Genomic DNA, 13,175 nt, shown 5'->3' with positions numbered 1-13,175 from the left:
GGACTTCAGTGGAGACCTGGCTTCGAGCCATGTTCTCAACATCAAGTTAAACCTTCCCATGCTAGAGATGGCCCTTCTCTGGTGGATAGGATAGGACAGGCCTTACTTGTCTCTGCCTCTGCCTCTGCCTCTGCCTCTGCCTCTGCCTCTGCCTCTGCCTCTGCCTCTGCCTCTGCCTCTGCCTCTGCCTCTGCCTCTGCCTCTGCCTCTGCCTCTGCCTCTGCCTCTGCCTCTGCCTCTGCCTCTGCCTCTGCCTCTGCCTCTGCCTCTGCCTCTGCCTCTGCCTCTGCCTCTGCCTCTGCCTCAACCTTGATTACCTGCTCGCTCTCAGGAAATCCAGCTCTCAAGAGTTCCTTCAAAGCATTGCTGTTCTTGCTGGGAGCTCCTCCTCAAGCCTCTGATCTCCCTCCAGAGAGCACTATCCCATGGCCAGAACCTGTGATGCTTTTCCTCTGTGCTCTTGGAGCCCTCCAGTCCCCTCACTGTAGCTCCCTAACCACTACCACAGGGTGCACTGTCTCCTCTGGAGGCTCAGGGCACATCATTGACTATGCTTGGCATAGTCAATCCCGGAGTGGTGCATTTTTACTTGCAAGGACCTTGCAGAAGTTTCCAGGCTCCTACCCTATAGATGCACGTACCCTGTCCTCTACCTCCTGACAACCAAGACTACCTCTAGACATCCCTAAATATCCTGGGAGCCAAAATCACTCCACCTGGGAACAATTTTTTTTTTTTTTAGGCAAGTTATCCAAGGACAGGAACATAGGATCAACGCTGTGTACAAGGGTTGGTCCTGGGCACCGACTAGGTACCCATGTGTCTTTGTTAAAAGAAAGAAAGAGGCACTATCCAGCTTGACTGGTGTTTGTGTGGGAAGCAAGATGGGGACTGTGTAGTGCTTCTTTCTCTGTGTGTAGTCCTACAATGTCAAGAATGTTGGTGGTGACCTTAGCCCTTTGTCAAGCTGGACTATAGTGTAGAGTGCCCCTTGCAGACATCAGGGAAAAGGGCAGTGCCTTTCCTTTCATTAGACACCCCGAGGTAGATCTTTTGTTAAATTCAAAGTTGGGGTCATCTATACCCTGCTTTTTTATCCTGTATCCCATGAACTTATTAAGGGATCTTCCCAGATCTTTTGGGCAGGGCTGTCAGAAGAAACACTCCTGTTCACTCTCTCAGTGGCACTCTAAGAGTAACTAATATTCACTCTTTGGAAGGCCACATCCCTGGCTGGTATGCTTTTTTGCAGCATAAAATGAGATTTTTAAGCAATCCCCTTGGATAGATAGGCAAGAGCTGCAGACCAGAGCTGGGATCACGGAGGACCTAGGTGGACAATGGATTTTCCGAAGCTTTCTCAGATGAGGCTACCCTATTCATCTTCCAACTCAAGGGCTAGGTAAGCATCCCCGGGCCCAGAAGAGTCATAGAGGCTAAACCCAAGTTGGTACGTGACTGGCAGGCAGCACTGGTGAGATCCAGCTGGGGCTTTTCAGAGCTGGCCTCTTGTGAGTGCATGAGCTGTAAGCAAGTGGATCATTTGTTCATTCATTCATTCATGCCTCCAGTGATTATATCTTGGACACTTATCTATCCGCACCAGGGTGGTTCTAGGCAATGGTACAAGCATGAACGAAGTCAACACACATCTCTCTTCCTAAGTTTACTCTTATATCATCTTACAGTACATACTCCGGTAGAGTTGCACACAAAGGTGATGCAAACAGATGGGGTAAAATCCACCTGCATTTCTCATTTAATCTTCAAAGCAGAGTGGTTGTTCTTGTGTTCACTTCATAAACGTAGAATGTGAGACGCAGGCTTGGTGGGTTTCCCTGAAGGACCCGTGTGGAAACCTGAACCTAGGAGCCAAACACCACAGGAGATGGCTTGTGATAAAGGTGCAGGGAGCTGAGCGACTGGGCAGCTGGGCAGATCGGAGCTACACCCTTGAGAGAGGATTTTGCTGAACGAACCACAGATAGGTCCCTTAGCAGTGTGTCTCCAAGAGCTTTTCCTTATAGTCGTGTTTTCTTATTCTTGGTTTCTGAGTGAGAAGAAGGGGTGGGGTGGGGGGGATGGGAAACAGCATTGGTGACAGTTGATTGGCTTGAGCCATATAATACTTAGAAAGACTGGAAGGAAATTAAGTGTACATCACAGCACATCTTTTAGCATTATCTATTCACATCATACATTGTTTTTCACATTATGGGTTGTAAGCCATCGAAGGTCGGGGGATCAGTGTAATTCACCAAGGTTAGCATTTTAAAAGCAAGATGGAATAAAATAGAAGATTGGCTCTTTTGTCATATGTGTTCGCTGCATTATCTAAAGTCTTCCTTACCATGGTGAGAGTGAAACTGTGCAAAAGTCAAGTCTGAATGATAGAAAGAGCTGTAGTACACTAAGAAAAATAATTGCAGTCTATAGAGTGTGAGATCCCCATGTAGGGAATGTAGTTAATAGAAAGTTTATTGCTGGACAGCTTATTAGCTTTTATACTAGGTTTTCCCCAAAATGGTTTGCTGGTGTTCCAGCCCTCTGGATCCTTTTTGCTCACACAGTTGGTACATTTCATACTATGTTTGCTCCTGCAGCTTCAAAGTGTTACCTAATTAATCCTGCTAGAGCTGGGGAGATGGCTTAGTGGGTTAAAACACTTGCTCCATATGATGAAGACCTGGGTTTGAACACAAAAGACCCACATGAAGACGTGGGCATGACTGCACTCACCTCTAACCCCAGCACTGAGGAGCAGAGATGGGTTGATCTTGGGAGCTCGATGGCCAACCACCCCAACTAAAATGGTGAATTTTAGGTTCAGTGAGAGATCCTGTCTTGGGATTAAGGGAAAGATAGCAGCCATCCTGTTCTGGCTTCTAGATGTGTGCACAAGGTATACATGGGACCCACATATAGTCCCCCTCCCTTGCTTTCATTTTGCCTACATTTCCAACTATAATTGACCATAGGAGGATTTTGTAAAGGAAAATACTGTTGCCTTGTTTCTGAATTAATATTCCTTGGAATATGTCCCAGGATGCATAACTTCTTATGTGCGTGTTAGCCATCTCGCCTTCCAGCAAGGTCCAAGTTCAAGCAATTTGTAACCTTCTCCAGGGAAGAAACGGGGTGAAGCTCCACAGGGACTGCGCACCAAGCTCCATCCGCACGCCAAGTGTATCTGTCAGCTACTTCGGCAACAATGCTGTGTAACACATGATCCCCCAATACCGAGACCTAAATACTTCTTTTTCTTGCTCTTGGTCTGATGGCAGAACTTGGCTCTAGCATGAGTTGGGACTTATAAGTATTCAATGTATCTCTTCATTCAAGACTGTTGCTGGCCAACTCATTCCCCTAACCTATGGAAGCAGTGTCAAAGCCTGAGATACACACACACCACTATGATGTAAAGATTACCCTACCCATAACTGAAGGAACTAAAAGGTCAAATGTCAGGACTTGGCTGTATAATTCTACAATGGAGGGATAATTAGACACGAGAACTATAAAATAAACATCTAACCAACCACTTTTCATGCCTTCTTTAATCCCTAAGGCAGTTCTTCAAGGTAGCTATAATTACTACCCCTGTTTTATGCACAAGTAAACAGAGATCTAGAGACTCTGGTTCTGTTCTGGCAAGTACCTCTCCCAGGACAGTGTTGAGCCACAGGCTTGGAGATGCTGGCTTTCTTATCTTTCTTCTGAACTCACAGAAGAACCCCCATTTTGTCACACATAGGGTGGCTGTGTGGTTTTGGTAGATGTGTGTTATCAAGTTAGGAAAACTCCTCTCTAGTATTAGTTTGCTCAAAAGCATTTTTATCACAAAGTCATTTAAAGAGACAAAAGACAAGCCACCGTCGGTCTAGCAGACACCGGTAGCGTCACACCGCCACAAAGGACTCATAGGCAGAGCCTAACCCAAACGGAGATCAAAACCTCAAAACTGAGACTCAGTAATTAACCAAAAGGAATCCCCAAGTGCTGTGTGGTTCACAGGGATACTCGACCACGGTGGCTTCATTCATAAATGGCTCCAAACTCAGACAAACCGACTGTCCACCTAATGTAGAGTAGGTAAGTAAATTATAGTTACTGTGGGAATGATGGGTAGCTGGCATCCAATGCGCAGAGGTTCTACTTTCTCATCTGTTATTCATGCTTCAGCCCACAGAAAAGCTTACACTGGTTTTGATCAGTTCTGGAGAAGAGAAGGATGATCCATGTCTGTCCTGCGGTTTGTGGAGTGAGGCCCACGGGCGACAGTCTCCAGGGGCTAAGTCACGGCAAACAGTTCTCTCAAACCGCCATGACTCTTCCATGAAATGTGCTGAGTGGCGAGGAATTTGGGTTAAGCAGAATTAACTTCTTCCAGGTTCTAATGGTAGCACTGGTGGCTCCTCAAATAATAAAATGGTCTATGTTCCCGCTTCCTTCCTCACCTACATTCTCGCTAGCATCATGAGACCATGGCGTGGCAGTTAATTTCCATCGAAATTCATACACAGAACAAGGTTTCTGGAACAGCCTCTCAAGAGTGTGTAACAAATGAACACACTCAGTTTATATGAACAACTTTCAGATAACGTTTGTGGAAACCACCCTGGTGTTTCATATTTGCTTTACGGAGTTCAGAGTTGAGCGGGGAGGGAGGAATGGGAAGTCCTGATTCTATCAGTGACTTGCAAGGTGACCTTGGTGTCAAGGTGTACTGGGAACTCACAAGTTCCCAGACATCTTTGTCCTCGGCAATCTTCTTTCTCTTGGAGCCTCAAAAGAGAATCCAATAGAAGTTGAGTGAATACCAACCTTTGGGGTCAGAATTCCAAGAGGCCTTTGTAGATAAGAGGACCTGCTCTCAATAGAATCCAACTGTCTAGTTTCTAAGAGCTGGGAAGATGGACTAAAGGAAAGGGTCCTGAAGGTGTCTTGCCCAAAGACACACAGCAGAATGCAGTACAGTATAGATTAGATGTCACAATTCCTGGCAATTGACATAAGGCAGCTTTGTAGTGGGTTCTGGGGCCATGCATTCTCTCCTGGCCTCCTTTGATGTCAGAAAATTTAATCCAAAAGATGGCTTCAAGACTTGATTACAATCTTGACTGAGCATCCAGGTTTGAGAGCTCCAGGGCAACAGAGCATTCCAGTGTGAAGTTTTCAGAACCCAGCAGACACCTGTTGGCGGTTCCCCCAGATAGCCAGCCGCCATGTTTAGCTTCCAGGTGTTTGGCCATGGTATTATAATCCAGATCCTACTTCCTTCACTGTGGCAAGAAGCCAAGAGCCACCGGCTAGGTAAAACCTGGCAGATAGGAGATGATTAGGTCTCTGGGGACAATTATTATCATTGTTATTATTCATATTTTGTAAGGTTCTATAAGGTACTTTCACAGATTATGTACTCTGAGCATCTTAGTCCCTCTCCTCAGTAACTTCCCTCTTGACTCCCATCCACTGCCACCACCACTTTACAGACAACTTTCTTTACTTATTGGGTGAATAAGAATCTTATAAAGAAACAGTCCCAGCATTTACCCAAGTGTTGGTGAGATGTGTAGCAGCCAGGTGTACGGGGTCCAGGTGCTTCCACCTCTTGTTCCAGGAGCCCTGGCCTCACCTGGCAGCCTAGCTGAGGGTTAACTTCACAGCCAAGGCCAGATCAGATTACATTAGCTGGTAGCTTCCAATCAAGGCTAGGTAAGGGCAAGGTGGGTATCTGTAGGAACCAGGCCGAGGCATCTGGGTGCTCATGGCTGCAGTCCACTGAGGTGATACTGGCAAGACATGCCAGGCCGAAGACCCTTTGGTGAGTTCAGCTTGGGCAAGGCTGTGTCTGTTATCTGAGGGAGGGGACCTTATTCAACCATACAGCATCCCTCAGCCCAGCCTCTGTCTCCCTCCACCCTTACATAATGGCACATTATGCAACATCACCAAGCAGGTGGTATTTTTAAAGACAGCAAGTGAGCATTTTTTTTGGCCTAAATTTGGGAGTGAAACAGACGGATTTTTAAGACGCTGGGATTTTCCTATGAATAGTAACCCTTGTTCTCTGTCTTTAAACACCAGTTTCTAGACCACCTCCAGCAACCAATCAGCACCCTGTTATTTAATTATAACAAAATTCTTAGCTCTGTCTGCTGCTGCATGGACAAGTGGGGGGCACTGGATCAATTTCTGGAGCCAGGCTGACTTGCCAACAACAATTTTCCTTTTCCCAGAGGGCCTCGGAGGCCTGGAGCAGATTCCAAGTTCCTTCTTTCCCTCCTGCTCGGGGTGGGCTCTGTGACAGCAGCTTGAAAAGGGTTATAGAGAAGCTGATAAAGGCTGGGCTTGTTGCAGCCTTCCCTGACAGCCCCGACCCCCGCGCCAGTGAGCTCATGCCCGCCTCATTACGGCTGGTGCCAGATTTTTTCCATTAACAGGTAATTGAGTAGAAACTAAAATAAGCGAAGTTTGTTTCATCCCTCGGATTTTCTTGCTGGGGTTTGAAAGAAAAACACTTTAGCATCGTTAGTGGACGAGTGTCCTTGAAAACGTATTTATGTTTTCCGAGTGATTTGTCGCTTGGTAGGTGTAATTAGCTGGTTCCCTGGCCTCTCCCCCTCTTGTTTTTACTCTTTAAGGGCCACTGTGTTCAGAGAATTGGGCTGCTTTCCTGGGCCCCTAGCTGGCCAACTCCTTGGGTTGAGAGTGGACACAGTTTAGCTGATAGAGCAGAGGGCTGGAGATGATGAAGAATGCCTAAGTTCAGCATGCACAGAGGAGATAACCAACCCCCCCTCCCTTGTCGCACAAGCAAACATACACTCGTGCACACACCCTGATGTGCACTCAGCAGGAACAGCCTGTTACGGTCCGTATTCTACCCAGAATGCCCTGCTCTCGATTAGCTAGCTCCACCCTCTCAGTACCTTCCTCCCTTCTGTGCATTCTGGGAAGACAGTTGAGAGGTAAGAGAATTTGTCTTTCTGGGTGTCTTTGCAGCTTTCTTTGCTCACAGGAGCCGGTGTCTCTGTTTCTCTATGCCCTCGTTTCGCTGCCTTTGGTTCCAGAAGCCCCAGCTTAATGGGCAACCTACCTAAGGCAGCCTGTGAGTTAACACCATTGCGCAGACCAGTTCAGCATGCAACAACCAAGAGTCAGCCCTTGAGGCCAGGTGGGGGTAAGATGGGGGGCGGGGGTCCTGGATGGTTCAAATTAGAAGCATGATTCAGAGCTCAAGGACATCTACCTAAGTACCCAGGACCTTGTGTCTGAAGGCAGGGAGTGGGACCTGGGACACTTGGTTAGACATAGGAATAGAGACCATTTACTTAAAGAGAGGAAACACCTCTGAGAATGGGCTAGTGCGCTGAGAGAAAAGCTGAAAAAAAAAAGAAAAGGTTGGGCCACAGGCCATAGAACCCTGTATGGGACAGACATGTGACACTTGCTTCTCACATTGCATACTGGGAACTTTTTTCGAGCATGCTCCGTTTGTTTTCTGAAGTCATTCTCTCCAGTCTATTCTACTGCCACAACCAGGGGCAGACATTTGGGGGCTGCTTCTACACACCTGACATGGAAGCCTGTCTGACGTAAAGAAGTCTCCAGGAACTTATATTGTGGCAAAAAGGAAAAAAAAAAAGTCAACTTTCTATTTAAACAATGGCATTAAGAACTATTATTTGCATGCCTCTCTTTTGTACCAGTTGAGAGGACCCTTAGAGCACAGGAGATGAGTTTGCCTCCTGTGGAGACATACACCTGATAAGCCAGTCCCAGGACATCCAATGTGCTGAGTAACAACCACAGGGGTTCAAGACCACCCTCTGGGAGATGGTCAATCACTTCGGGGGTGGGGGTAGGGTAGAAGATGAAAGGCAATCCAGAGCAGCTCAGATGGAGGCTCTGACGTCATTACCCCCAGACCCTCAAGCCGCAGTGCTGAGGACTTTAAACACAGCTCTGACAGTAAAGGTGTTAAGTGCACACAGAGGTTCAACAGCTCACAGCTGACCCCACATGAGATGGTGTTGCGGTAAATCTCCAACCCAAATATGCCCTGGCAATGAAAACACAACTCAGTTAATATAAATACATGCTGTGTGCCTAGATTGAGCAGATCTAACACTACATTACCATCTTCCCCATCTATGAGACCCCTTAGAACTTGCAGTGTCTCCAGGCCATGTGCTTCTGCTCTGCTTTTCTTCTTCCTCCCCCACATCCTCTCCCTCTTCCATTTTCTCCTCCTTCTCTCTTCCCACCTTCCACTCCACCTTCCCTTTATCTGCCCAATCATCAGCTCTCCTTTATTTTACAAATTAATGTGGGAGGCAGGTTTACAGGAAATCATCTGAGTGCTGACTCATTCCTCGTTCACAACCCCTCACCGGAGAAAGGAATTGACATGAAATATAATTAGCTCCAGGGCTATCCACAACATTTCCCCCTTGCTGTCCAATTAAAAGACTATTTTATCTCAGGTATAATTGAACATCACTATTACTATTTTGTAACTTATAAAGTACAAGAGCCCTAACACCCAGTCCATCATCTTTGTTAATTAAATAGAACCTCTGTCATCTATCCTTACTTAAACGACTATAGTTCTGCACCTGGCTATGTCTTGTTCTAGATTGAACGCCATCTGAAAACCATCTCTCCAATCTGTTCCTCTCAAAGTAAAAAGCCTGGGTTGGTTAGCAGACTATGCAGTTTTTCAACCCCATCAGAAATCCAAGAATGACTGATACTAACTGAAAATATATAGGAAGCCTAACACAGCTTCAAAAACTTAGCCAATCCATAGAGACTGCTGATCACCTGGACAGCCCCTTCAACATGTTAGAGCATCGGTCTTCAGTCTACTGGCCAGGGTCATATGACAGACTTAGAGAAACAGGAATATTAAGGAGTAGCCTACTCTATCTTGGCAGAATCAAGCTGTCCTAACCTGTAATTGTGTCCTTTCTTTGGACAGCATTATGTCTGTAGATGAATGAGGCAATTCTTGCCTAGTGGCTGTTTCGCCACAATTGGAGTAATTCAAAGATGCTCAGTTTCTTCTTTGAATCCAAGACAGGGAAACCTGTCAGGAGCAGACTGGTCTCAACAACAAGTGGATAAATAATGAATAATCATTAAATGTCACATTCTGTGGACTTCGGACGTTTTTGAAAAATCAATTATCTATGTGAAGTCATCTAGACTGTTCCCTTGTTAACTACTCCCAGCCATTTCTAATTAAAATAACTGAGAACACCCTAACAATAAACTCAGAGCCATGAATTTCCTGCTTGGCCCTTAACTCATAGGCTTAAACATCTCAGATCTGTTTATAATAACAGCAATAGAAGGACTGGGTCTAAGCCCTGTATTTAAAATTTTTAGTATCAAAGATAACCTATAATAACCATCCCCAGTCCCAAAGCCTAGGGAACTGGGACGAGGACTCTTCATAACTTCTTCAAGCTGAATATGGGCGTTGAGATATTTTTGAAGGGAGGGGGAAGGGTAGAGAAATGGGGAAGTTGGTTGGCCTTAAGAAGGCCACAACAATGATTGTATTTGTCTCTTATGTCTGTGTCCTGACTGGATCTGGGTGAAAAACCAAGACATCAGGAGTCCAGGCAGGTCAGTTCAGCATGTCTGATAATGAAATTCACCAAGGCTGTATATTCTGTAATATAACAATCTCCAAACAAAATTTTAGTCTCATCAAGATAACCTTTTTGTTTGATTCTCCGGAATCTTGTTCTCAGGGGGCCTCCCTCTATCAAATCTGACCCATATCACTCTGGAAGGTGTAAACACCTTAATCACCTTTGCCAAAAACACAAAGACAAAACCTTTTCCCCAAATCAGCAAATCCTTCAGCCGGTAACCAGGAAAACCTGTAGCTTGATCTCAGTCCCAGAGGAGCAAAAAAAAAAAAAAAAAAAACACCACAATACTCAAAATCACACACATTGTAGCCTGTTCAGGCCTTTCTCATTTGTCATGTCAGGATATTAACCCAAAATTCCTGTGAGGCCACGTCGACAGTGTATGAGTCTCCTAAAGACTTTATTATACCCTTTTTAAAGCAATTGATTCACACTTCTATTTTTCTTTCCTTTCCTTTCCTCTCCTTTTCCTTCCTCTTTCCTTTCCTTTCCTTTTTCTTTTTTCCTTTTTCCTTTTCTTTCTCTACCTGCTTATAAGAGACAGCTTGTCCAACCAGAATTTAAACCCAAAATTCCCGTGGAGCCCACGTTAGATAGAATATGAGTTTCCTCTAAGACTTATTAGAGCAATATACCTTCATGCCATCTTTAAAGCAACTAATTTAAACTTCCACTAATATCTGCCTATAGGAAGCAGATAGGTTTTAATTGTTAAGCTCTCTGCCTAGAGCAGCCATCCCATTATACCATCTATCTGTTGTGCCCTCTACCAGAAGCCACAGACATTTATTTAATTAATACCTATTATAATATCTGTTATGTTCTCTACCTAGAGCCACAGACTTCTATTAATTAATATCTGTTCATAGCAGGCAATTATCACTGCTCTCTCTACTTGGAGTCAGTGACTAATATTTCCTATCTAGTTCTGAGCCTTTATCTCAGGTTAGTTGAATTCAAATCATTACATTGGGTACCATTTTGTTACGGTAAATCTCCAACCAAAATATGCCCCGGCAATGAAAACAGAACTCAGTTAATATGAATACATGCTGTGCGCCTAGAAGTCACCTGAGTGCTGACTCATTCCTTGTTTGAAGCCACTCATAGGAAAAGGAATTAACAACAAATATAATTAGCTCCAAGGCTATCCCCAACAGGATGGACATGAGTAGGTAAGACGTTAGGACACAGAAGATCATCAGATCATTGGGGTGCCACCCCCACCAGCGATTAATGTTCACTTTACTACTATATTAGATCATTCAAAATTGGATTAATTCTCTCAGAAGTGGGTTGTTATGCAATCAGATTGTCTCACATGCTTGGGCCCTTCTAGACTTCAGAACCCCTTTCCTCCTGTAACACAAACCTGATTATATGCAGGATCACTCGACCCCATTGCCTGTCATTCAGAACTTCCAGCCACCTCATCATTAAATAAACCTCTTCTTTTTCTGTAGCATTTTTAAAAATTATTTCTTGGAGAATTTTATACAATGTATCTTGAGTATATCCAATTCCTACTTCTACTCCCAAATTCCTCCCAGATCTTCTGCTTATCCCCCTCCATTGTTTTATCCATTTTCTAGTAACAAGATATTCTGATATAGTAACATTGTATCTCATATGGATCCTCACAGCCTCCTAAAGATTTGGTTAAAAAGTCATTTTCTCAATGTTGGCACAATGGCCTGTACCACCTTGCCTGGGGCCTGAGAAGGGGGAGCAGGAGCTGTGACTCTCAGATCCACATACCTGCTCTCCTCCTTAATAATAAATAAAGCTTTATGCGAGTATATTTTAGCCAGCAGAAAACGTACTTATTTGAAATGGAGACTTAGTGAGTTTTAGAAAAAAAAAAAAGTCAAAACTGCACAAGTGCTACCACAATTCGAGGTCAGAATATTCCCATCAGCCAATTGACCCACTCCCCTCTCCAGTCCCACAGGCAACCCACACAGCCACTCGCTTGCTTTCTCTGTAGATTTGATGCCTTACACATCTTCCTATGTCTGTGGTCTTTCATGAAGTGTAGTTTCTCAACCTTTCTTTGTCATCCACGTCTCTCCCACAGTTGAAGGAGGAGTTTTAATTTAATGTCTCCTAGTCACACAAGTTAAAGGAAATTTTTCTTAGCTCACACTTTCATTGAGTAGTGTTGGGGGGTTCCAAGCCATGGCAATAGTTAAGGACAGTGGTTTTGTTTGTCGGGGGAGTGGAGGGTGGATTCCAAGACAGAGTTTTCTTTGTCCTCAGGGCTTAGATCATGGTAGCAGGGAATATTTTTGAACTTTGCCCATGTTAGAGTTAAGTCAAGTAGTGTTGCTTCTTTCCACTGAGTTCGGTACGCACTCCTACTGTTTACACCCTTTAAGCATTATCTTTAGGTTGCCCATCCTAGTCTCTTATTTCTGAACCCAGAACGGCCCTCAAAATCAAGTATCTGGCCTTAAGCTATTCTTGTTCAAAGAAGACAGTGGGAGACTAGGCAGGCAGGTGGCCTGGTCAGTGGGGTGCCTGCTGCTCAACCATGAGGACCTGGTTAGGATTCCCATCACCTACATTTCAAGCTGAGCATGGTAGCACATGCCTGTTCTCTGAGCGATGGAGACAGGACCATTCCTCCGGATTGTGAGTCTGCCAGTCTAGCCGACCGTTGACCTTCAGGTTCTATGAGAGATGCTGTCCTCCCCAAACAAGTGAACAGTGCTAAGGGAAGACACTTGAAGCAACCCTTTGTCTCTCTCTCTCTCTCTCTCTCTCTCTCTCTCTCTCTCTCTCTCTCTCACACACACACACACACACACACACAGGTCCCACAGAAAAGGAGCTTCCAAAGTAGTCATAAAACAAGAACTATGAAGTAGTCCATTGACTACACTAGGCGCCAGATGTTGTCTGTGCTCTGGACTACTCATTGGCCTACCCTACCTGCCCTTGGGGGTTGGAGGTGAGGTGGCACAGAGTCAATGACACAGACTCCAGGAGCAGGTGAGACACACCGCAACAAGATCATCTGAACACTCTTATAAGTTCTTTTAATACCCTTTACCCGCGTCCCATTGGTCCCAAGAAATCATCTCTTCTAAACAGTAGTTTCTGATTGGCTGACATTGTGTATATCAGTAATCTTTGGTCTCTTAAGCAGTCTTCAATTAGGTCCTCCTGTAGGAAATATCTTTGCAGCTGTGTGGCACCCAAAGTTTACATAGAGGCTACTACTGTCATTCCTACTAACACACACACACACACACACACACACACACAGAGTCTTGGAATCAGAAATGGTTTTTCTCGTGACACAACACCTTCTTTTAGAGAGAGAAGGAAGCATGAACGTTGGATGAACGTGGGGATCCATGCATGAACGTGGGGCCAAGATGCTTGGGAGCTTGTCGGTGTTTCATATTTCCTCTCTGTTTTCCTTCACAACAGCTTCCATCTCTTTCCTTTCTTCACGTGACTCCTGTCGGACAGAAAGTGGCTTCTTTCATTGACACT

Source organism: Mus caroli, unplaced genomic scaffold (genome assembly GCF_978045245.1).
Source record: "Mus caroli unplaced genomic scaffold, Mus_caroli_1 scaffold_20, whole genome shotgun sequence".
NCBI lineage: Eukaryota > Metazoa > Chordata > Mammalia > Rodentia > Muridae > Mus > Mus caroli.
Note: the sequence above shows the minus strand (reverse complement) of the source record.